Here is a 26,867-nt window from a genome sequence, read left to right on the forward strand (position 1 = left end):
TCAACGTATGTATGTAAATATGAATCATATATGTAAATTGTACATGAATAGGATGTTTTCTAGTGGTGGGGATCTATTTCAGGCCTAAAGAACCGACTTGTATTTCTTGACTTCAAGGAGGCAAGCTTCCCCTTCCCACACAGTGCAACAGAGTTACCAAGACCATAGGTTCCAATCCCAGTCCATGCAGAATAATGGCACCTTTATATTATGTAATAGCATAGTAATTCTTAGGTATTTCTTTATGCCTCCATTTTATGAATGTGATTGTTTAAATGCTTCATAAAGCATTAACTAACATCGATCAGTGTCCTATAAAATAATTATATATAAATTTATCCTACAATCTTTCAAGGACTGCTCTTTCAATCATGACATACATCATATTCTATTGGTAATCATATGGACAGGAGTAAGTTTCTTAGGATCTCCTTCCATTTTGAGGTGGCTGGACCAGGATTCCAACTGTGGGCTATAGCTCCCACCACTTAAACCCAAGGATAGGGAACTTATCAGTCTGTCCAAGAACACCAGTAAGACCAATGATTAGGCAGGCACCAGTGGCCCTCAACAGTCTTCCTTGATACTTACAAGGCTGTGATGGGTGGCTCATGGTCGAAGTCACCCTAGGCAGGAAAGTCCAACTTCAGTGCCAACAAAGCCAGAATCCCTGTGGCTCCAGTGTGGAAGGCCAGCCTTGAGCAAAAGCAGCTCACAGACTTTGCCCATATCCTCAGTTCATGGTCTGGGACTGGGAACAAACAGCCATATACAATGATCTGTGCAGCCATTCAGCTTAAGCAGGTCACGCTCTTGTCTCCAACTGAATTGGACATTGTTCCCTGGGAAAAGAGCTGGGGGAGCTGCTATCTTCTTGACTCAGCACATGCTGTTTGCATCACAGGATTCTGGCCACACCCCCATTCTTTCATTGTTCTTTCTGACCAATGAGATACAAGCATGGTGGCCACGCCCACATTCCATGCTGCCTGGTAGCACCAGGATTCCCTCTGTTAGTTTACAACACTACCAGCAGTTGAGGAAGGTATAGATGGCTGAGTGGTGAGAAGACACTCAAGGCGACTGGAATATAGAAGGAAATTGAGATGCCTGCCTAGTCCCCAGCCCCCTCCCTGCCTTCCCAAGGTTCAGAATTTCAAACCAGGCAATGGCACCCTGCCAGGCTGTGTAAAGCTCCAACTTGGTCAATGGCCTTGGTTCTCTGAGGACATGTGTCTGCAATGCCACTGCCATTCCCGCTTGCCCCACCTGGAGCAGCCTCAAGCAACTTCTCCTAGGAGCGCATGTGAGTGGCTGCCCCAAAACCACCCCTACCCTGGGTCAGACGCCCCTCTGAGGGCACCAAGACCCACTACTTGTTTCCTCTCCCTGGCTCTGAGAAGCCACCTTTCTGATTTGGGCATTTCTGAAACAGAGCCTCTATATGCTCTGGCTGGGCTGGATTGATGTCCTCCTATCTGTGACAGGTATGCTCCACCGGGCCTGGTCATCTGTAGTTGGGGTGGTAAACATGTAGCAACATGCACAGTCATCGATTTAGATGGATTATCTCAAACATTTAGTCCACAGCAGCAGAGTTTTTTTTAATTGTGAAAATACTATCCAGAGGGGTTAAAATTACATGGGCAAGATATGAGAACATATTTTATCAAGCATTGTAGCCACCTCCTTTGTTTCCCCTTCCCATCCCATCCTCCCCCTCCCCCTACCAGAGTTGTCAAGTTCATTTTCTACATACCACTTCTACGTCTCATTGTTGCAATGGGTCCAACTTTAATCCCTATTGCAACGATTTGTTTTTTCCCTTCCCCTCCATAAATTATAACAACATCAAATACAGTGAAAGCATGGATTATACGGTGGGGGAGGGATATAAAAAGCAACAAATAAATTTTATGAATGTACTAGAAACAATCGTATGAAAGAAAAAAAATTGAATAGATATTTTAGGGTTCTTTTCACTAACATGTATTTATCTGAACTTTTATGCTTGACTCAGATATATACTAGTTATTGCAAATAAGGGAAAACATGGGACCTATGTTTCTGTGGTTCTTGCTTACTTCACTTAATATAATTTTTTCCAAGTCTTTCCATTTCCTAACAAATAGAGCAATGTCATTCATTCTGATGGAGGCATGGAATTCCATTGTGTATATATAACCCAATTTTTTGATCCATTCATCTACTGAAGGGCATCTGGGTTGCTTCCATATCTTAGCTATGGTAAAAAAAAGGCTGCAATAAACATAGTTGTGCTGGATGCTTTAGTGTGGTCTTCTTTGTAAACCTTTGGGTAAGTGCCCAAAAGTGGGATTGCTGGATCATAGGGGAGCTCTATGTTGAGTGCTTTGAGGAACCTCCATAGAGCTTTCAAAAGAGGTTGAACAAATTTACACTCTCACCAACAATGAAGTAAGGTTCCCTTCTGTCCACATCCCCTCCAGAATCTGTTATCAGAGTTCTTCAGTATAGCCATTCTAACTGGGGTGTGGTGGTATCTCGATGTTGTTTTGATTTGCATTTCTTTTATGGCTAGAGAGGTTGAGCATTTCTTCATTTGTCTATTGGCCATCCTTCTTTCCTCTTCAGAGAAGTTTCTCTTTAAGGCTTTAGCCTTATTTATTGGGCAGTTGTTTCTTTGAGGATTTGTTGTTGGGGGATTTAATTTTTTGAGTTCCAAGTATATTTTAGATATGAGACCCTTCTCTCTAGTATGGCTAGTGAAGATTTTCTCCTAATCCGTGGGCTTTCTATTGATCTTGCTAGCTATGTCCTTTGCCTTGCAGAAGCTCTGGAACTTCGTGCAATCCCATTTGTCCAACCTTTCTTTGATTTCTTGTGTTTCTGGGTCTCTATTAAAAAAAATTCAACCTGGGCCAAGGAGACCTAGGATTTCTCCTATTCCATCCTGCAGTGTTTTCAGAGTGTCTGCTTTGACTCCGAGGTTTTTGATCCATTTGGAGTTGATTCTGGTGCAGGGTGATATATACGGATCTAGCTTTAGTTTTCTATAAGTAGTTAACCAATTTTGCCAGCACCCTTTACTGAAGAGGCTGTCTTTCTTCCAGTCTATTATTTTAGCTCCCTTATTGAAGGGTAGTTGGCTATATGTCTGTAGGTTCATTTCTGGGGTTTCAATTCTATTCCATTGGTCCTGAGGTCTGTTCTTATGCCATTACCAAGCTGTTTTGATTACAATTGCTTTGTAGTAGAGTTTGAAATTTGGTATGATATTCCTCCAGCACAGTTTTTTTCTGTTGAGGATCGCTTTGCTATTCGCGGTCTTTTATTATCCTCTATGAATTATTGGATTGCCTCTTCTATTTCCTTGAAGAATGAGATTGGAATATTGATAGGTATCGCACTGAATTTGTAGAGAGCCTTTGGAAGGATTGCAATTTTCACGATGTTTATCTTTCCAATCCATGAGCATGGGAGTTTTTGCCACTTTCTAAGATCTCTTTTGATTTCCTTTTTCAGGTTTTTAAAATTTTCATCATAGAATTCCTTCACTTCTTTGGTTAATTCCTAGGTATTTTATTTTTTGTGGGGATATTACGAATGTAGATGCTTTCCTAAATTCAGCCACACTTTTCTCATTGTTGGTATACAGAAAAGCCATTGATTTTGAGGGGTTAATTTTATACCCTGATACTTTGCCAAAGATTTGAATCAGCTTGAGTAATTTGGGAGTGGAGTCTATTGGATTCTTTAAATACAAGATCATGACATCTGCAAAGAGGGAGAGTTTTACTTCTTCTTTCCCTATTTGGATCCCCTTTAGGTTTGCATCTTGTCTTATTCCTGTAGCTAGGCATTCTAATACTAGATTGAAGAGAAGTGGCGAGAGTGGACCTTCTTGTCTCGTTCCTGAGTTAAGAGGAAATGGCTTTAGTTTTTCACCATTAAGTATAATGCTGGCTGTAGGTTTGTCATATATAGTCTTTATTGCATTGAGGAAAGTTCCATGGATTCCTAATTTTTCCAGAACCATCATCATAAAGGGGCGTTGGATCTTGTCAAATGCTTTTCCTGCATCTATTGAGATAACCAGGTGGTTGTTATCTTTGCTCCTGTTGATGTGTTGAATTATATTAATTGATTTGGGTATATTGATCCAGCTTTGCATCCCTGAAATGAATCCTGTTTGATCAGTGTGTAGAATTTTTTGGATGAATTGTTGAATTTGATTGGCCAACATTTTGTTGAAAAGTTTTGCATCAATGTTCATCAAATAAATGGGTTTATAGTTATCTTTCTGTGATGTGTCCCTGCCTGGTTTGGGCATGAGGGTTATTATGGCTTCATAGAATGAGTTCAGCAGTGAACTTTCTCTTTCAATTTCATTGAAGATTTGGAGGAGTATTGGTGTGAGCTGTGTTTTCAAGGGCTTATAGAATTATGCTGTAAAGCCACCTGATCCTGGGCTTTTCTTAGATGGAAGGTTTGTTATTGATGTTTCTATTTCAATGCTTGATATGGGCCTGTTAAGATGGTATAACTCATCTTGGTTTAGTTTTGGCATGTCAATATTTGCTCGGAAAAGGTCCATTTCTGCCAAGTTCTCAAACTTATTAGCATAAAGTTTTGAGAAGTATTCCCTTATAATGTTCTGAATCTTGGTTGTTTCTGTGGTGATGTTTCCATTCTCATCTCTGAGTTTATTTGGGTGTGTTCTCTTCTTTTTCTTATAAGATTTGCTAAGAGTCTGTCAATTTTGTTAATTTTTTGGAAGTAACAAATCTTTGTTTTGTTGATTCTTTCTATGATTTTTTGGGATTCTAATTCATTTAATTCTGATTTAATTTTAATTATTTCTTACCATCTACTGGATTGGGGATCATCTTGCTGCTCTTTTTCAAGGAGACTCAGATGTCTCATTAAATGGTTGGTTTCAGATCTCTCCAATTCGTTGATGTATGAACTCACAGCTATAAACTTGCCTGTGAGTACTGCCTTTGCTGTGTCCCAAAGGAGCTGGTAATTTGTATGTTCATCAACATTTGAATTTCTTTTCTAATCTCTTCAATGACCCACTCATGATTCAGCAGTGTGTTGTTACAGTGTGTTACAGGATTTTCTCTGGTGGCTTTTCCTTTTATGTTTTAATTTTTTTCCCTTGTGGCCTGAGAGAATGCAAGGTTTTACTTCAATGTTTCTGAAAAGAGATAAAATTTTGAGAGGAAGAAAAAAATTAATAGAAAAAATTAAAGTAAAAAATTAAAAATTAATAAAAAACTTTTATAAAAAAATTTGTAAAAGGTACAAAGAAAGAGTTCTTTGATTTTTTTTTTTGTGGGGGATGGGAAGATCCTGTATCTCCCTTGTGTTCTTAACCTGTCTCTTGTTGGAGACTCTGGTCTATTTGTGTTTGATTTTCCTGTGGTTTAATGGTTTCTTAAGTCAGTTTGAGCAGGCAGAAAAATCACAGCAGACAATTCTTGACCACAGGTGAAGGTCTGGGTAGGTTCGTAACAATCAGACCTCATTCTCCTCACAGGACAGTTGTGAGGAAACAAGGGATTTATACAGAGGGATCTCTGGAGCATGGCTAGGAACAGAGGGAGTAGACTTCAGATAAGGTTCTCGGCAATTCTCTGAGGAAATGACAGGAAGATAGCCAGAAAGGGCTCAGGTGGGGCCTGTTATTAATTGTGCAACAGATGTGGGATTATGAAACAAAACATGGCTCTCTCTCATCATTACCCTATCCCCATGAGGAAGAGGATCCTTCACTGTGTTGAGTTTTGCAACTGGAGATACCAAGGCAGAGAGAAGCCAGGTAACCTACTTATGACTTCAACTTCAGAGGAAGCTCTGCCTGACTTTGCTAAAATGCTCCCTAGGACAATGGGTGCTATTCAGTCCGCTTCTTGTGGTATGAAGTCCACTTCTTGTCAGTCGTGGGGCTAGAACTCTAGGCATGGGCGATGTTCCCAAAAGCCTCAGCAAAAGGCTAGTGTTCTACCACTTGAGCCCACAACACTACTTTTGATTTTCTGGTGGTTCTTTGGAGATGAAAGTCTCACAGACGTTCCTGCCTGGGCTGGTTATGAACCATGATCCTCATATCTCAGAATCCTGTATAGTTAGGATTAGAATTCTGAGCCACTGGCACCAGACTTAATTGTAATTCTGACTTTTTTTCTCTCTCTCTTTCACAAGAACGGGTCAAATGGGTGCTGGAGGAGGGGGCTCAGCATCCCCATGTGGCTGGAACCCAAGGTTGGCTGTGGGTCAGGAGCTGTCTCCTCAGCTTGTTGAAACAGCTCCATGAGATAAGCCCTTCTGTTACCTGGATAGACGGTAACAGTTATTCATTGTCCATCCAGCCTTACTAGACTTATTGTATTGTATTGCTTTCTACATCATTTTCTAGCACCTGGCCAAAAATATGATATATAGTTACAGAATGAAAATGAAATGCCATCTTAAGAAAGTTATTTAGGGCTCCGGGAATGTGGCTTCATGGTACGGTGTTTGCCTAGCATCCATGAAACCCTGGGTTCAATTCCTTAGTAACACACACACACACACACACAAAACCACTGGAAGTGGTGCTGTGCCTCAAATGATAGAGAGCTAGCATTGAGCAAGAAAAAAAAAAAGCTCAGGAAAATTCCCTACCCCTGAGTTTATGCCCCTCTACTGGCAAAAAGAACAAAAACAAATCAAATCAAAAGAAAACAAAAACATTCAGTTAGTAAATGCAAAATAAATAACCCACACTTGGAATATATAATTACTCCTTCCATACTGACCCCTGACAACAGTTCCTAATTCATGTACTTTACTTATATGAGGATACTGTGTTGAAAAAAGTCTTGTTCATTAAGTCACAACAATTAATGCCAGAGATGTGCTTAGATGTCAGGTAACGTTTAATTCTGGAAATTCAACCACTCCAGGATTTGTGTCGTAACTGCTAATCACAAAGGGAATGGTAGGCTATGTGTGATTTTGAAATCTTTTTAGACAGTTATGGCACCAAAAATGCAGAGGTTAATTAATAGTTGTGAAAGAAAATAAGGAATAACTCCAGATAGAAGGAATAAATGATAGTAATTAAGGTATACCAGAAAATGTTCTTGAGAACCATTTTTGGTTATTGTAGAACTAGTTGTCAGCTAGGCTGTTCCTCATTGCCTTTAACATTCTAAATCTCTTAGGCTAGCTCTTAATCTCTGTGTGATAAATGTATCTCCTTCTAAGCTATTCTTTCATACCTTATCTCCTTTGCTTTCTAAAAATCTTATTCTTTCTATATTTCTCTATGAACATTTCCTGATACTAAATACACCTATACAGATGGCAGAGGATGCTCATGTAAGGGTCCCATAGATCATCAGTCATTAATGTAACAAAATGGAAAGGAGGACATATTTATTGCTACTTCAATTTTTCTGAAATGCTGCAATATCATTTGGTTAAAATTTCCATTCTTTGTCTACACAGTGTCATTCAGTGCACATAAATGCAAATATGAGCCAGGTGCTGGTGGTTTACTCCTGTAATCCTAGCTACTCAGGAGGTTGAGACCAGAGGATTGTGGTTCAAAGCCAGCCTGGTCAGGAAAGTCCACGATACCCTAACCTTCAATTAACCACCAGAAACCCAGAGGTGGTGCTCTAGCTTAGCACCCAGGATCAGAGTTCAAGCCCCACAACCAACAAAAAAGGTGAAATATGACTTTAAGTTTCCCCAAAAGGAATGGCAAGTTCAGTAATCCTCCCAAACAAAAAAATTCCAAAATGATTCAGTGCACCAACTTTTGCTGAGTAATGTTATGGATTCTTTTCTGGACATATGCTCTAAAAACAAATCATTTAACTAGGGATACAGGTGGACCCATTTCAACAATGAGATGTACAAGTCGTTATGTCGAAAAACGAACTTTACAACGTTGGTGTGGGGGAGGATCCGGTATGGGGAGGGGGGAATATGGGAAGGGATGGGAAGGGGAAACAAAGAGGAGGCAACAATGATTGATAAGAAATGTACTCGTTATCTTGCCCATGTAATTGTAACTCCTCTGTACCTTATGCTCACAATAATAAAGAAAGAAAAAAATTGTAAAATATTAGCTTTACAATAAACTTCATCTAATATTTCTCGTTTGAAAAGAGAAGTCTATACAGTTGATGTCACTGGGCTTTCTTACTATCTTAGTTTAAAGCCAAACCTGGCAGGAGCATCTGTCAAACTCTTATTTGTAATTACACAGCAAAAAGCCAGAATTGGAGTTTTGGTACAAGCAGTAGAGTACTAGCTCTGGGGGTAGGTGAGCAGGAAAGAAAACTGTTCAGGGACAGGGTTCAGCCTCTGGGTTCAAGCCCCAGAACCAACACAAGCTAAACACAAAAGCAAACAAAAAAACAGATATTTCATTGGACCCTCCTTAAAGGAGTATTGGTCTGAGAAATGGCTCCTTTTGCTGATCATAGGCACTGGATGCTTTTTTGGAATCCTTACTGCTCTGGAGAACTCAGGACCAAACTAAAGTAATTGATAACTGACTTCTGCAACAAAAGAATCATCTCGGGGTGAAATATCCATCCAAAAAACACTATAAAACATCCATGTCTTTGTTTCATTGCAGTAGAATTTTTTGGGGGGGTCCAGTCTTGGGCCTGAACTCTGGGCCTGGGCGCTTTACCTCAGCTCTTCAACTCAAGGCTAGCGCTCTACTACTTGAGCCACAGCACCACTTCTGGCTTATTTTTGTTTATGTGGTGCTGAGAAACCTAACCCAGGGCCTCAGGCATGCAAGGCAAGTGCACTACCACAGAGCCAACTTCCCAGCCCCTGAAGAAGAACATATTTAAAACAACGTTATTTCTTTTTGTTCTATGCTGGCCAGCAAATGGCACATTATATCTTTTTGTAATACTCTCAACTAGAAGTTTACAGAATAATTATATATAAGTCAAAACACACTAGAAAAAGTCAGGGACAGAGTTTCCTTCAAGCCTTCGGATTCTCTTCTTTTACAGTATAAAGGAAAGCACAAGTTAACTTGAACTTTGTCAATACTCTATGTTCCATTCCTCTACTGGGATCAGTTTCCATATCCAGTAACAGTTACTTCCAGGAACAATCTATGGTGCTGCTTGAGGTATAATGAATGATTTCCGGCTTCACCGAAATAACACAAGAACACATTGGACCTGATGTAACACGTATTTCAGAGACAACTTAGTAAAGAGAAAATATGAAATTTATATTTCTTATAAATACATTATTCATGAGTATATTGAATTCAAAATTTGTAAATTCTCTGTAAATTAAGGCGAATTTTAAAGAGGAAGAAGGGTCCTAGATCATTTTTTTGTGAGTATATATGCTGCACATTATTTCCCAAGTGTACATGAATTTGTTAACTCGTGTTAACTATAGCAATAATAAGAGAAAGGGAAATTCTGTGTTTAAGTATAAGGGTTCAATACACTATAGAAGACTCTACAAATAAGACCACATTGAAATAATAAAGCCAAGTCCAGTATGTAGATTTATGAGAGTGATATTGAGAAAGCATTACTCCTACGTGGATCCCGAAGTATGAGGCCACTCCCTTCCTAATCACGCTTGCTAATGACACAACTTTGTAGAAATTAGAATGGAAGAATAATTCTGTTTCCAATGCAAGTCAGATATAAGAGCATGGATTTAATAAGGAAAAAATTCCAACTTGAGAGAGCAGGGATTATACTAGCCATCAACTGGTGGATAAGATCACATTTTTTCTTTCCTTTACTTATATATTTTTTGTTGGTGGTGGTCTTGGCACTTGAATTCTGGGCCTGGGCACTGTCCCTCTGCTATTCCGCTCAAGGCTAATGCTCTACCACTTTAGCCACAGTGCGGCTTCCAGTTTTCTTGCAGTAAATTGGAGAAAAGAGTCTCCTGGACTTTCCTACCTGGGCTGCCTTTGAACCCCAATCCTCAGATCTCACCACCACCCAGCTTAGGATCACATTTCTAACAGTGTACATTCAACATATGTAATGTTATGTTCATCTATCATTATATGAATTCTTGAGTTAAAAATCTGGGCTACAGCTTAGACTTTACACTCACAAAAATGTTTGTAGCTTAAAAGTTGTTTCTACTGGATAAATTAAACCTAAGTATGTAAAGGAGTCTGGGAAGTTCAGATTACATCCAGCCTGGGAAGAACAGTGTTTGAGACACTATCTATAATTAACCAGCCAAAAGCTAGATTGGAAGACTGGCTCAGGTGATGGAATAACAGTCATGAGCAAGAATGATGAATAAGAGCTAGAGGCTTTTGCATACATACATATAAACATAAACACACTTATATGTGCACACACATATACACAAATGAAGCAACTCTCAGAATATGTAGAAAAGTTAGAAAACAATAGAAAGTATTTCCTGAGTGAGACTAGAATCAAGTGGTAATTTTTAAAATTAGAAAATCCTAAAGTGAACTTTCTTCAAAAAAGTTTGAGAATATTACATAAGTAGGGACCAGAGATAGTAAGAGAGTCAAGTAATCAATATTAAAGGGATAGGATCCATGGAGGAATGAATCAGAGACCCGGCAGGTGCATTTGAAAATGTTCATACCCTGTGTCAAATATTAGAACATCTTTCAAAATAGTGCATGAACAGTCTAAGAAGTCTAGTGGATAATATCACTGGATAAGTTCAGAATTGATAGTCTGTATCTAGATTAAATAAACCAAGAAGGGGCTGGGAAGGTGGCTCAGTGGTAGAGTGCTTGCCTTGCATGCATGAAGCCCTGGGTTTGATTCCTCAGCACCACGTAAGCAAAAAGAAAAAAGCCAGAAGTGGCTCTGTGGCTCAAGTGTTAGAGCACTAGCCTTGAGCTGATTAGCTGAGGGACAGCATCCAGGCCCAAAGTTCAGGACCCATTACCGGACCCAAAAATAAATAAATAAACAAACAAACAGATAAAGAAATAAACCAAGAAACTATGGTGGGGCAATGTGATACAAGCCTTGAATTCTAGCACTCAAACTGACAGGAGATTAGAGACTGGAATTACTACTGATAACTTCGCTGGACCAGGTAGTATAATTTTGTCTTAATAAAACAAACCAAACAAGGAAGGAATACACAGTTGGAAATTTGGGCTAATTTTTTCATTATGTTTTGAGAAGCCAAGTTTTCTATTGAAATACAACTGGTATATAATCCTCAGTTGTGTTTTATTTTATTTTTTATTTTTTTAACTCTTTTTTAATTTTTTTTTTGGTTCCGGTTTTGGGGCCTGAACTCTGGGCCTGGGCACTGTCCCTCATCTCTTCAGGTCAAGGCTAGTGCTCTACCACTTGAGCCACAGCGCCACTTTCTGCTTTTTTTCCTTTTTGCTTATGTTGTGCTGAGGAATTGAACCCAGGGCCTCATGCATTTGAGGCAAGTGCTCTACCACTAAGCCACCTTCCCAGCCCCTCCTCAGTTGTGTTTTAAATGCGCTCTTCATTACAGAACATTCCTACATGCAAAGTGGTTCATGATTCCCATCCAAAATTTGAAAAAGTACGTAATCATCATTCTGTTAGATTCCAAGGAAAGGATGAAGGATTACAAAAGCTTAAGCCTGGAGGAATAGCAAAGATCACCTAATGTAGGTCTTTATAGATCTTGCTAAATTGGAGTTTAGACTTCAAAAAATACTTTGGTTTCATTTGTAATTTCATATTCTATAGGATACTACAAAATTCTTTTTAGGTAGAGGGTTTAATTGACAAATTTACAGATGTTTCTTGCATTCTATTTACCTAGCATATTGTTTCAAGCGAGTTATAATTAGAACTCAGTTAATAGATAATTCTAACTGTTAATGTAGAAAATGATAATGTGAATAATTTAGACAGAGTTGCCAAGAAATTGATGATATTAATTTATAAATTTAGAAAAAGCAATTTTTGAGGCTTTAATATAACATGGTATGAATAGAATAATTGTGTGACCTCTTCTTTCTTCTACCTGTATGTAACACAGGAAGCAATTTCCTTAATTACGTGCCTCTGTATACAGTGAGAAAAATGCTAGGATATGGGTTTGTTTTTATTTTTGTTTTTGTTTTATTGCTTTGTCATAGGGCTTGAACTCTGGACCTGGACACTGTCTCTGAGCCTGTTAAGCTCAAGGCTTGTGCCCTACCACTTCAACCTCAGTACCACTTGTGTCTGGCTTTTGCTGAGAAGTTTATTGGAGATAAAAATCTAGGGAACCTTCCTGCCTGGGTGGGCTTTCAACTGTAATCTTCCAATCTTAGCATCCTGAATATCTATGATAGTAAAAAAGTATAAATATAAATAATATTTGCAAGAATACCAGTGGAGGAAAAATGATGCAACCCAGTACGTTGTGGTGTTCTTTCCAGAACACGGAGGGCATCACATTAGCAAGGTGTAATATTTTTCCCAATAGAGATAAGCTATTTGTGATGTGAATTAAGGGAATTTTGAGGTGCACACTACAAGTTGGAAACTGTTGGTCTAGGATGACTTTAGGTCATAAATTTTGGGATTGATGGTCATAGAAATAATAGCTTAATCTGATAAACAATTGCTTACTCTTGAAGAATTAATTATAACCGGTGCTTTATACTTTTATCCTATACCAGAATGTGGCTATTTTTCTGTTCACTTCTCAATCTGTAACACCCCATTGGAAAATGCATCTATTGCAGAATTACATAAAATACAAACAGGTACTATTTTGAATCTCTCAGGTATGGAATGTTGAGAATTTGAAAGTGAGTAGTTATTAGTCATAGGAATTTTGAAGAACACACATATTCTGTCCTCTTAACAACTTATTTACTTTTAAAAGTTATGGGTTTCCATAGAATTAAATGGCTTTTGGTTTTAGTATGAGAAAGTACTAATTTATTCTTTTCTGAAAATATTGGCAAGTATATTGTGAATAAATTATCTAGTTGGATAACATTCAAGTTGATGGCCCTCTGATAAAGAAGGGGTAATTAATTCAAATTATATGCCAAATAGTACTGAATTTTTAAAAAGTTACTACATAAAGAATAATATTTACTATACCAATACAGTGAAATTTTATTTCATGCAGGCTATTTTTTAAATTTAATTTTAATGTGAAAGTGATGTGCAGTGGGTTAGCAATGGTAAGGCAGTGAATACATAACTTTTCAAACTTGTTATGCCCTCTCTCATTTTTTCTCACGTTTTTCCTTCATACCCAAACCCCTCACACGTTGTAATGTACATTTCCAACATATTGTCTCCTGAGTATTGCTATTGCATTGGTTTGCTTTTTGTCCTTTATCTCGCCATTTTGTTGTTTCTCTTCCCTTCCCTAATTAAGGTAAATGTATACACAATACACAGGGTACCAAATTCAAACACAGTAGGAGTTATACCATAGGGGAAAAACCCAAGGAAAATAGAAATCACATAGTACATTAAAAACAACAACTGCAAATAAATATCTCTTTCCATATCTTGGAATTCATTTTGCTCAGCATCTGCATATACCTTCATATATATGCATAACAAAACCACTGGAAAATAATAGTTTCATGGATACTATATCATGAAAACAACATGTTAACTGTTTTTGATGATAAACGTGGAATTAGGATTGGTAAATTTGAGATTCTGATAAAGGAATTCCAAAAGTGTTTTAAAATTATGGCAGGTAAATTTTAATTGTTCTAACTTTTAACTTAGCCTATTAAAAAAATTTAAAATTTCCTGGGAAAATAGGCTTTCATGCAAAGAAATCCATGGAGACTTAGCTAAGAGGGAGCAATGTGGGTAAGGTGGCTCATTTTCACAGTAAACAAACAAACCTCTCAAACCTTGCTGTAAATCCTGTATAGGTTCCCATGAGAATTGTCCTTACCCAGGAAATATACTCTTACTGTGTGAAACAAGGTTGTATTGGAATTTAAATTCAAAGTTTTTTTTTTAAATAAGACATCAAAATTTCAGAATTGACCTTTAATTACTAAACAGTAATTCTCTTAAAAAGATTATTTGGGTCAAAATATTTAGGGAGAAAGTGTCCTGCACAATGAAAGAACGTATTGAGTTTACACTTCTCTGTTTTAATACTTTCCACAATTTCTTTGCACGTGAAGCACTGAAACACAGAAAAAAATCTGACTGAATACTTCAATGATTTCACATTTCTAAGTAGCTCAAAAATATAATATCCTTATTAACATGAGATAGTGAAAACTTCTCTTATTACATAAGCCCAAAAGTTTGGGGATCAGAAAAGAATCGAGCAAATAGAAAAGGTAAGAAAACACGTCATTAGAAGCCCTAGCTAAGCGTTTTGGTTTCAGCACTGGAGGGGGCCAAAACTATTTTATATAGTGATATAGATTGTGTTAATCTTTTTGCTACCTAAAGTGATTTTACAGAGCTTATTTGGCTCAGTATAATGCAGAACAAATTGAATCAAGACATGAAAATAAATTCCACCTCCAAATAAAAGAGTTTTCAAAGAGAAACCATGAAGATGTAGCAGTGGGGGAAGCCTTATAGTGCTTCAGCTTCACTAGAATTGAAGCCAAGAACCTGTGATTAATTGGAAATCAGGCAAGAGCTAAGAAGAGGACATAGAAGTAGGACATAGAAGTATTGTCCTTTGTAACAGACAATATCATCCAAGGAATTGGTGATTTAACTCTATTCTTCTCCATACATCTTGTTGAGCAAATACAAGACCAAGAGGAAAATAACCTATTGAAATAATTTTGCAAAGAATAACTTCACTGTTCCTGATATGGTATCTAAAGAGATTCTTAAGAGAGAAGATAAAAGTTTTAAGAGAGAAGATAAAAGTGGAGTATTCTTAGGTTTCCTCTAAGCTTCTTGTTAGCAAAATATCTTTGAGGTTAGAAGTGATTGAACCAAAAAGTGGTGGAATACTTATTTTTGTGGGCACTTTAGACACAAGAAGATTTCAAGGTTAAAAAAAAAGAAAAAATTATAGCTAAATATTTGTGATTATATTTTCTTGGACTGGATTTTTGGAGACAAAGTTTTGCATTAGCGTTGGTCCTCATTAACACAGTTGTTGGATTTTCGTGGCAACCAAATGAAAAGGGGAAGTTTAATGGACTCGCTTGAACAAGTAAACAGCATGATAGAAAATAATGGCAAATAATATTTAATGAATTATTTTGAACAATTACTTTGTGAGAACAAAGAAGGAAAGATATAATTCAAAATCACTTGACTTTATTAAAAGTATGAAAATGGAGTAGTGAGGAGATTGAGAGAAAACAGAGAGGACTGTTTTCTCTCCAGTGGAGAAATAGGTTCTTGATCTTGTTTCTTCCATTCTGTCTTCACAAGCTATCAAGTGTGACTCAGGACTGGAGTATCCATTTCAGACAAAGAGCACTCGCAGAAGAAAATATTTGCCGAAGATATAGGTGATTTATAACCTTAGACAATCTTTCTAAATCTGGTCAAAATTCTCCCCTACCCCAAAATGCCCTCTTTGAACAGATTGTTTGCTTTTCCAAAGACTGCCCTTCATTAACTGCTTAAAATTTTGAGAGGTCATATTCATACTCTCTAGTGATTGCTGTTTGGTTGTCATTTTTGTGTGTTTTTGTTTGTTGTTTTTTTAACTGAATTTCAAAAGGTTGTGCAAGTGTTTTACAATTAAATATGTCCATCTAATTGTCTAATTCTCCTGGATCGGAGTCACTCCTTCTATCAATGTCAACCAACTCTTTTTCCAAGATTGAGTTCAGATTTAGCACTTCCTTCATTACATATGTACATTGAGTATTCTAGCTGTACTTGCCCCTTGTTCCATTTTTCATTCATTCTATTTCTTTACTATTGTTCCTCTCTGGTTTCAATTTCCTGATAGTCATTCTGTTAAACTGCCTGTTAATACTTTGAAACGTTTATATACATTCCATGGATTTTCACTCCCACATATACTTGAACTGATGTCAGCTTATATTTCCATAATTCATTCATCTGCAATAACAATTTGCAAGACTGGAGATGTGAAGCACTTAGACATGATTTTATTCTAGTTCATTTGGAAGATTAATCTTTAGTCAACAAGAAAATTTAAAAATGGCTTAGAATTTATTTCTAACTACCAGTTTTTATAAATTGCTTTGTAAAATGGTGTATGATTATTTTATTTTACATAGGATAATTTTTTCTACTACCTATAAGTTTTGGAAAACGAAGAAAACTAAAATTTACTACTTAGAGGAATATGACACAAATAAAAGACAGATTTTATTTTTGTCACATCTCTCATCAGTACCGATATTCAAAACTTAAAGTCATATTTCTTACTATGTTAGAGAGATAGGGAAAATATAAAACAACACATGATAAGGCAACTATTAGTGACTTTTTAAAATGTACCTTCTTATGTGATAAAATTTACTTAATTAGCTAATATTTGGGTTTGAAATATGGGAGGCTGATATATTTAACACATTTCTGGAAGGCACCTACTGAACAACACAAATGGTGGGGAGTACTATTTCTACACTTGGATGAATGGTTGAACTTGTTTGTTATTGGTGCTGGGTACGTAAATCAACTCTATTGTAACTAGCTCCCTATACTTGAAATCCTTGTAATATCACTATCATCTACTTGTCAAGTGCTATTTTGGCAAATGTGATTTTAAATAGTTTATTTGAAAATGAATATACTTTCAGGAGATTAAATATAGGTTATCTTTGGTTTGAGAATGACAACATTTTTTTATACTACAGAACCTCATTTTACTGAAGTACCAGTGTTTTGTAGCACTAAGGATCTTCTCAATTAATGTTTTTCTAAATTATATTTGACCTCTAAATCAGGTATTCCTAGCCTTGGTAGGCCACTTATGGATCTATCATTACAAAAACTATTTTTTGGCTTCACTAAAATCTTTCATTAATCATTAGGAGAGGGCTATTAAAAATAATCTTGTTCATTTGTAATTTTGTTGACTCATATGGGCTGATCATCTGTAAATTGAAAGTTTGAATTATAGTACTTTCTCTTAGATTTTGTCATCTCATCTTTCATTTTAACCTGCCTTGCAGTTCACAATTGAATTCTGCTAAATCTTGTAAGCAACTGGGGTCCTGAAATATTATAGGAAATGAGAAATTGAGATGTCTTCAATTATTTTCTGTTGGCATGTTGCATGGGCCTATGTGAGAACTCTTGCCCTTGTTATCTGATGATACAGATAACTAGGAACTGGTATCCTCGGATCCGTGGGTACTTCAGAAGAATAATAGCTTTTAGACATCATATCAGCAAAATTTGGGTATAATCAGTAAGAATGCTTCAGAAATATGGAGAAAAACACTTTGGGACCAGCGAGTTAAAACAATAAACAGAGCATCAGAGTAAAATCCATTATAGATTAGCAGAAAACAATACTGTTATTTTACCATGTGAATTCAGAAGATAACGAACACATAGAACGTATCACAAGTTTATACCGAAGATATTGCATTGATACTTTTTATATTCTAATATATATCCTAAATCTAATTATTTATATTCCATTCTATTTATCGGAATAAGTATCAATATATTTGTCAAATTATCAATTCTAGTAATATTCACTGTGTGGAATTTAAAATCAGCACATACTTTATATTTATAAATATAAAATTTATAAGTATATATAATATAAAAATTGTTTTGCATTGTTGTGTTGTGGTTAGGGAATCAAAGGCAACTCTGTTTCAAAGTATTCTTCCATTATCTCTACCTCAGTGTTTGGTAGAGTTAGACTTAAAGCTTTACCATTTTTAGATTTACAGCCTAGAGGCAAGAGGAAACACTGTGATTAAAACATTACCAATTTAAGGCCTAATATCGAGGAGAAACATATGGACTTTTCCAGGAGCTATGGAAATATTTGGTGATAGAGAGTCAGTAGTGTAAGTTCCTGCCTGGTTGGATGATAGACAGGCCAGGACAGTAGGTAATCATGCATATGAAAATTTTTTCACCTTCTTGGCTTTAGCTACTTTTGAAATGGTAAGTATAATAAACAATTATATTTTGATAAAATACCTTCTATTCTGAACAATTCTGTCTGAACTGTTCATCTTTCTATGATCCCTTGTAACTAAGATTAGTTTTGTTCCAGTAAGACAATCTATGCTGTCAGGGTAAGATATTCTGGTTGGTCTGTTCCTACAAGGAAGAAGGGTAAAGGTTCAGGTAGACATTTGTCCCAGCAAGACCTTATTTGGGAAATTTTAAGCTGCAGAAGTTTAGAAGTAGCTCTCAAGCAAGGCTTACTTTGAATCCATTAGCTCTACAAAGCTAACTCAGTTGATAAATAAGTACTTGAAAAGCCATCACCTTTGGACTTAGCTTTAAAGGCTTCAAAGTATGATCAAATTTAAAATGAAAACGACAAAATAGTCATTGACAAAAAAATTGTAAATATGAGCAATCGGCCAAATGATATAAGCTTTTCCACTATACACAGAATTTTAGAGAAATAAGATCAATCACATTTTAAGGAACAATAAGTGTTCCTTGTTACAAATAGGCAACCATGGATATATGCCTGTGTAAAGATTGCATCATTAAGTACTTAAATTTAGAGGGTACTTCATGCTTCAGCAGCAGGTCTACCCAAATTACAATAATACAGAGATTAACATGGCACTTGCACAAGGAGTATATGAAAATTTGTGAAGTATTCTATATTTTTCATTCTTCTGATGCAAGAAATATAAAAACAGTTATTAAAAAGTTGATTACAAAAATACAAGTGTAACAATACATGTAATTCATAGAATTAAAGGTTAGTTTGACATCAGTGTATTAAATCTTCACCTTAGAAAGGCCTTTACATAGCATAACCTTTACAAAACTGAAATTAGATAACATTGTCATGTTATCCCAAAGAAATAAAATAATATAAGGACCTAGGAAAAAAGGAATCTTAAACTTCTTCTATATGGAATGCAATATGAAAGGACACATTTATTAATGAAACTATACATTATATAAAAATGTAGAATTCAAAGTATTATATCTAGGAGCGAATGAAATAGATTATGGATATTGTACAAACATAGATATACTTTTTTCACAAAAGCACCATTTCAACAGATAAGTTAAAATTATTTCTGATTAAAAAAATCACAAACTCTGCAGAAATCATTATAGATGTAGACAAAAAACTCTTGAATGCATTTTGACATCAGAGTCAGGCAATTCACTTGGAAGAATACCATGGAATCCATGAATTTTTAAAGTAAGATATTGCTGTTGCTTTTTATTGTGAAAAAATTTGTAGGGCCACAAAGGATGGACTGGCATTTTTGAAATTTAAGAAACTTAACCAAACCATTACGACTTATGCGAAAAATTTGTACAGCCTTCCACAACTTCAAAGAGGTAGTGAGACATACTTATCCTTTTGGCAATATTAAATGCAGTTTCTTCCAAGCTGTTCTTCAAACCTGGTTTGATATAATGGTTCAACAGAGTATCTTTTCGATTTCTATTCCCAGCAGCAACATGCAAGGAGGACAAGAGGCCTTTAATTTGGGGATTGGCATCTGCCACTCTGGTATTATTCCACATATAAGCACTGTGCTGGGGTGTCAGCCATTCAGAGTTATTGCATGAATATCTGCCTTGAGCTACCAACTCATGGACAATGTCTAAATGTCCACTCTAGGCTTCCATATGAAGAGGGGTATACTCATCCTCATCCCTAGTATTCATCTGGGTGGCCTTTTTGGAAAGTAGTCTTCACACCATAGTAAGCAGATTAATTTCGGCATCCCAAAGAAGAAATTTGCTTGGATCCTACTTCATTTTTTTCTTGAAATTGATACCATTCCTCACTTTTTCATCTTGTTCCTTGTCTGAACATGAGGACCCTTGGTGTCTTCATGTGCAGCTTATTCTAGGAATGAGAAAATAGGAAACAATGCCTTCTTTGTAAATGATTTGGGAAATATCATGTTATAGTGTAAGAGAACTCACTATTCAACATATGGGCTTTAAGAGCTTTCTAGTAGCTTTCTAATGTTGGTATCCAACATTAGAAAAAATGTATAATGCAGTAGTAAAATAGAAGACCTTGGTATGACTACCAAAATTTTTGCTTTTTTAAAGACACTTGTTTTCATCTAAAAATAGGCCTGTCTATTGCCTTCAAGTGATTTTGATGATTGAAGATGCTTAATGAGAAGACAAAATGTATTAGTAGTCCTTTACTACCAATTAAATTTCACTTTTTCTTCTTGGAAAATATAATGATCAAAGCAATAGTTCAGAATCAGCAAGCAATAGTTCAGAATCATGCTTCAAGTGCAAGTGAATCACCAGTAAGTAATCCTCGATTCCATTTTCCACAAAGTTTTGTCACAGATACAATCTGCCTGCCTTCTGTAGCTGCTTTCCTAGCCTGGACCTATTCCTTCATTGTACAGGAAAAGTGTGATTCAACTGATTTCAGTCAGATCTGTTAGTAGAATTATCAAGTATTTAGATTCTTTTTTTAAATTAGTTGTGGGGCCTGAACTCGGCCTGGGCACTCTCCTTTAGCTCTTCAAATCAAGGCAAGAGCTGTACAACTTGAGCCACAGAACCACTTCTGGATTTTTCTGTTTATGTGGTGCTGTTCTGGGAAATGGCAGAGCAGAAAGTGAAATGATGAAACTAAAAATATAAAAGCAAAATAAATTAGGATAATTATGGAGCAACCATATTGTCTATGAGAACCATGAAAGAGAAAGAGGAAAAGAGATACATATGTGAAATGACATAGCTAGCCACAAAATCCATGCATCTAATCAATTTACAGAGCAAACAATTTTTTTATTTTTTAAAAGAGACGGAAATAGAATTTATGTATTTACTTGAAATTAGTAAATACATTTTTAGTCGCCTACGTAATGAGACATAGCTTTGACCAAATTACAGGCAAGAATCTTAATCCTTGGGCTGGGAAGGTGGCTTAGTGGTAGAGTGCTTGTCTTGCAGCTTACTACAGTGTGGAGAGTACTTTCCAAAAAGGCCACTTATATGAATACTAGGGATGAGGATGAGTATACCCCTCTTCATCGCGAAGCCTAGAGTGGACACCTAGACATTGCCCATGAGTTGGTATCTCAAGGCAGATATTCATGCAATAACTGTGAATGGCTGGACACCGCTGCACAGTGCTTATATGTGGAACATATTGCAACAGCACACACACACACACACACACACACACACACACACACACACACACATGCACGCACATATACACACACAACATCAGATTTCTTCTAAAGTATTTTTTGTGTATGGTCTTAAGAAGAAATTTACATTACTAACTTGAATTTCTGACAGGACAATATCATCACTGTACATCTTGCTTCTATGTTCTCAGTTTTAAATTACTATCTAAGTATGTGCATTACATATGTACAGGAAAAATTAAGAGCCACACGGGTGACTCAGGTCTTTAATCCTACCTAATCAGAAAGACGAAATCTGATGACTGTGCTTTGAAACCAGACAAAAAAGTCCATTAGATTCTGGTTTGAAAGTAACCAGCAAAAGCTAGAAATGGAGCTGTAGTATAAGCAGTAAAATGCTAGCATTGAGAAAACTAAAACAAAAACATAACAAATTCTGGGACAGAGCCAAGCCTTGAGTTCAAGCTCCAGTATTGGCACCAAACTAATGAATGATGAATAAATGAATGAACTAAAAATAAATTAAGTGGTCACATGTGGAGACACAGGTAAAATGTAACAACCGTGGTGATTAGAATATGTATTATTTTGTAATAAGTCAAATTATCATTTTTCCTAATCACTAATATTTTAATTGAACTTTTATGTACAATAAACCCTGAATTTGGCATTCATGTATGTGTGTGTACATGTGCGCACATGTGTGTGTGTGTGTGTGTGTGTGTGTGTGTGTGTGTGTGTGTGTGTGTGTGTGTGCGGTTGCAATGTTGCTTGCCAATGTGGACAGAGTGAGGCTGAAAAGAGCTATGTTGCAATATTGTTATTTATCACTCTTCTGTCCTGTCATTTCAGTGGAACCACCCTTCTGTACATTTTATTTGTCAAATAATAACATCATCATAATCAAAGCATTTACACCATTAAGTTAGATAAAAGAGATCACTTTCAACTCTTAGTATATGCTAGGAAAGAAGATACACATATAATTAGGTAGTAAGTTATTGCTGTAAGATGACTGTCAGTACAAAATATGTATTTCACCTCTTAAATGGGATATAATTTTAAGATATACTCATAGAGTAATTTTGACCAACTTGACGAAATAGGTATTACTGTCTGGTTATTCCTGTGAAACTCAAGGTGGATAAACTCTTTCCGGATTTCTGTTGAAAATAACTTTCTTTGTAAGATTGTATCTATTCACACTAAGATAATAAACCCCGTATTTTTTAGGTTTGAATATCCCATCATATTGACTGAAAATCGGTATTGCGGATATGTTTATTAGATATACATTGCAAAAACAAACAAAAAGCATGTGTCACCTCCAGATTGAGGATGCATTTGAAGTTGTATTATACATACGAAGGTTTCTTCATTAATAGTATTTTTGTGGGAGTAACTATCACAACTTTAACAAATAAGGCTTTTTGAATATCCTTTCCAATGTAAATAATATCCCAGAGCGAGTCTTGCAATTTCTGAAAAACCTTTGAATATTTTAGTGTTATTTCAGTTCATTGACTATACAGCTAAAGACATTTCTGAAATAAACATTGTTAAAATCTGAAAATATAAGTGGGTATATAGGCTTTTTATGCATCATTTTATGAAAAGCCAGTTTCTATGAAAATAAAAGATATAGAATAAAAGAATGGAAGTGAATTGGGTGAGCTAATTATTAGTATAAATTTATTTTCTATTAGCAAAGTCCTTTGAATGTATATGATGAAGTTAAATTATGGCCTTCGTGACACTATGCTTCAGTTATTTTTAGAATCTTTGTAGTTATAAGAGTGAATTTGTAGTATAAATAAATGTCTTTGAAAATTATTAGGATTAATCTTGTGTTTTGTTTCCTACTCCCAAGAAAATGAGTTATTTTCAAGTGTTAACAGTTTACAATTGAATCTTTAGTATCGTGAGAAATTTTGAACAAATATAGTAGTATTGATATCTTTTTTTCGGGGGTGGGGCAGTCTGGTAGTGGGGCCTGAACTCTGGGCCTGGGCGCTCTCCCTCAGCTCTTCAGTTCAAGGCTAGCGGTCTTCCACTTGAGCCACAGCACCACTTGCGGTTTTTTTCTTTTTGCTTATGTGGTGCTGAGGAATCGAACCCAGGGCTTCATGCATGCAAGGCAAGCGCTCTACCACTGAGCCACCTTCCCAGCCCTTAATGTCTTTTTAAACCAATTGTATTCACAAGTTGGAGAGGCTTTAATTCATGCTTAGGCCTTGTTGTCTATGATTTTTTATCCTCTCATTCCTAATATTAATAATAGGTCAGACTGCATTTTTGGGTACATGAAAGGTAAATTATTTATCTGGGGTCAAAGGTGATTTTTATATCAGTGTTGCTTTAACAGCATTTTAAAGTAGTACCTTTGTCTCAAAATGTAGGGTATAAAAAGCAATCAAAATACTTCTAATGGTAAACAACTTAGTTGAGCTACAATGTGGAAATGATTGGTCCATAAGACCTGCAGTTTGTTTCCATCAGGAATTGGGGAGGTCATTCTTTCAGTAAGACAGTGTTAAACAGAGTTAGGGTCCCCAGGCAGTGCAGTGTTGAGTGAAGGGATAGAATATGATTTCTGCTATTTTGACCTAGAAATCAAGAATGTTATACTTTAGCAGGTCCTTTCACCAGGGAGGTATGCATTGATTCTGAACTTCGAGTTTTCATATTACAGTTCCCTATTTTCTAACAAAGATAAACTGAAATATTATGAGTGTACACAATAATTCTGGGAATTTTTCCTAGAATATTAGTCATAAAATAGAATGAGGTTAATTGATACAGTCGGGGATGGACCTCAGGCTAACACTTACCATGTGTGCAATGTTGTACTAGTAATTACAACTCTGAAGACTTCAATATGATCATCTGAGAATTAAACATGTAAGTAGTTCCACTTTTTGGAATTATTCTGAGGATTAAATTAGATACCATCGGTAAAGTACTTGGAAAAATAATCAATTAGCATTTGGCACATTCTGCCTGTTATTTTATCATGTGGTGAATTCTAACATTTTACTGTGATTTTTATTGTGTCTCTTTCTGATGTGCAATGTGATGTATTGATATTGCATTGATCATTTTTCTGTCACTATGAGGAAAATACCTGCAAAGAAAATTTCTGAGGAGGAAACTATTATATTGACTCATGGTTTAAGAGAACACAGTTTAAGATTAGATGTCTCCATTGTTTTTAATTATATTTTTATTATCTTAACTAGTTTTACAAGGGAATTTCCATTCAGTAAATCATGATTTACGTGTAATGGATCTTTATATAACTTTTCCCTACACATTTTTCTTTTTTATTTCTTTTTTATTTTATTTTATTTTATTGGTGAACATAGTGTACAGACGAGTTACAATTACATGGGCAAGATAATGAGTACATTTCTTATCAAGAATTGCAGCCTCCTCTTTTTTACCCTTCACATCCGTTCCCAGCCTCTGCCCGCCCCCTCATCCAATACTCCCCCCCACCATAGTTGATTGAAATTAATAGCAATTATCCATTTTATTAAAGTAGAGATGGTTTTCCCAAACTGATTCTCACAATTCATCTTCCATTCAACAAGTAGTAACGTGTAACAATTCCCTTTGTTTTTCTCCTTATAAAATTTGTTTCCATTTTATTTTATAATGAAGGATGATTTCATAAATCTACTGTAGATGCAAAATATGTCAATATATTTCTAACTGTATGCATTGATCTATACATACACCTATATTACACAGGTTACAATGATAATTTATAACTTCTGTAACTATACAATTTACTGAATTATTAAAAACGTCGACAGCTCATGCCTGGAATCCTGGTTACACAGGAGGATAAGATCTGAAGATCATGGTTTGAAGCCATCCTGGGCAGGAAAGTCCATGAGCCTTTTATCTCCAAACAACCAACAGAAAATCAGAATTGGAACTGTGGCTCAAAGTATTAGAGTGGTAACCTTGAGAGAAAAAGCTCAAGGACATCACCCAGGCTCTTAGTTCAAGAACTACAATCTATCCAAAAAAATCTAATTTACACCTCTATAAGTAGAGTATTTCCATCATCCAAATGTACATCCATGCTCATTTGCAAGGTAACTCTGTTTTGTCTCAAGTACCACTAAACATTACCACTAAAGTAGCATTGGAACGTGGGTTCATTCTATCTCTCTAATGGATTTTTCTCCACTCAAATACTCAAGTACTACAATTGTTCTAATTATTTAAATCATAACTTTTTTACCCCTAATACTATAGTTTGATTGAGTGTTTTGTGCCCCTTAAATGGATGTTCTTACCACTTTTTCATGCCCCCAGCCCTAAGTTATCCTGATTATTTTTCATCTAGAAACTGGCTTCTTACTAGTGTATGAACTTGGTCTCAGTGCACTTGATGTTATTCTTCCTGGAATTTATAATAACAGGTGCATGGCATTGTGTACAGAACTTTATGTTCAGTCTGGCCTTTAGCCACTATCTAAACAGTGCACTCCCATGTAGTCACGAATTTCATAAGCTTGTCATAGCTGATTTTTTTTAAATCTTTCATTTCCTGCAGGTTTTTGAGTACTGAATTAATTTTTGTTTTCTTGGGTTGTTTTGTTTCATTTGAATCTATGTGTTGAGTTGTTCCTCACTTTTCCTTTTGTTTCTTTCCCTCAAGTTCTTACCTAAAGTGCTAAGAAACCAATTCTTCTTTTTCAAGATAGTCAGTGTGAACATTATTTATTCAAAAGCAATTTCAGTATCTATGAATGGTATACACATGCTAAGCACAGACTTTGGCATACACAGAGAGATCATGAAATATATGAAGAAAATAAAACTACAGATGAATGCCAGGAGGAGAATAAGCTATTATTAATTGTTTGACAGAGGTTTCTCTTCTAGTGAAAGAAATAAATTGCTTGATGCAGGATTTCAAAAAATCATATTGCTAGGAGGAACCTAAACAATCATCTAATACTATAGACTTGAGAGTGATGAATTGACTTCCTGAATAATTTACTTTTGGGACAAATAAAAGCAGGCTTCCAAAAAGAGAGTAGATTTTAGAGAAACATGATGAATTTTATGTAAATAGGTCCTTAGCTGATTTTGTTAATTTGTGAACTAATACAGGGAAATAAAGTACAGCAAGGTAAAAAAAAATAAGTTCACATTGAAATATTAATTTGTGTTTGTATATGTGTGCATGCATGTACGAGTACGCACACGAACATGTGCATATGCTCATGCATGCATTCATCATTCTTGAGGCTTGATAGTCCCTGGGAACTGTTCCTCAGCTTCTGTGCCCAAGGATAGTGGTCTACTACTTCAGCCACTGCTACAATTCTGCTGTGTTTTTTTTTTTTTTTTTTGAGATAATCGCTTGTATTTTCATGATGGAACAGTGGTCTTCAGATCTCAGACTCCTGAGTAGCTAGCTAAGCTTATTCAGCCTCTGAGTAGCTAGTTAAAATTCTACCTATCCTCTGTGCTTCACTACTCTTTTATTCTTTTCGTGAGATATTCACAAGCCTAAGTCATATATATGTCCACTTGCTTTAAAAATATTCTTACTGCTTGGCACCAGGGTATCACATGTGTACTCTTAACTACTTAGGAGCCTTGAGGACAGAAC

The 26,867-nt window shown here is 36.0% G+C and overlaps 1 long non-coding RNA gene and 1 pseudogene across 1 annotated transcript in view; both read left to right on the forward strand.

Moving 5' to 3' along the window:
* The first annotated feature begins 1,056 nt into the window (after positions 1-1,056).
* The window catches only part of LOC138808656 (uncharacterized), a 40,818-nt gene continuing 15,007 nt past the window's right edge, over positions 1,057-26,867 (forward strand). The window contains exon 1 of the long non-coding RNA XR_011366562.1: positions 1,057-1,306. This is a non-coding gene — a long non-coding RNA (uncharacterized lncRNA). The remainder of the gene's footprint in view (positions 1,307-26,867) is intronic.
* LOC138808663 (U6 spliceosomal RNA) lies at positions 18,636-18,735 on the forward strand (annotated as a pseudogene).

This window comes from Dipodomys merriami, unplaced genomic scaffold, assembly GCF_024711535.1.
Source record: "Dipodomys merriami isolate MVZ:Mamm:240054 unplaced genomic scaffold, mDipMer1.0.p SCAF_465, whole genome shotgun sequence".
Lineage (NCBI taxonomy): Eukaryota > Metazoa > Chordata > Mammalia > Rodentia > Heteromyidae > Dipodomys > Dipodomys merriami.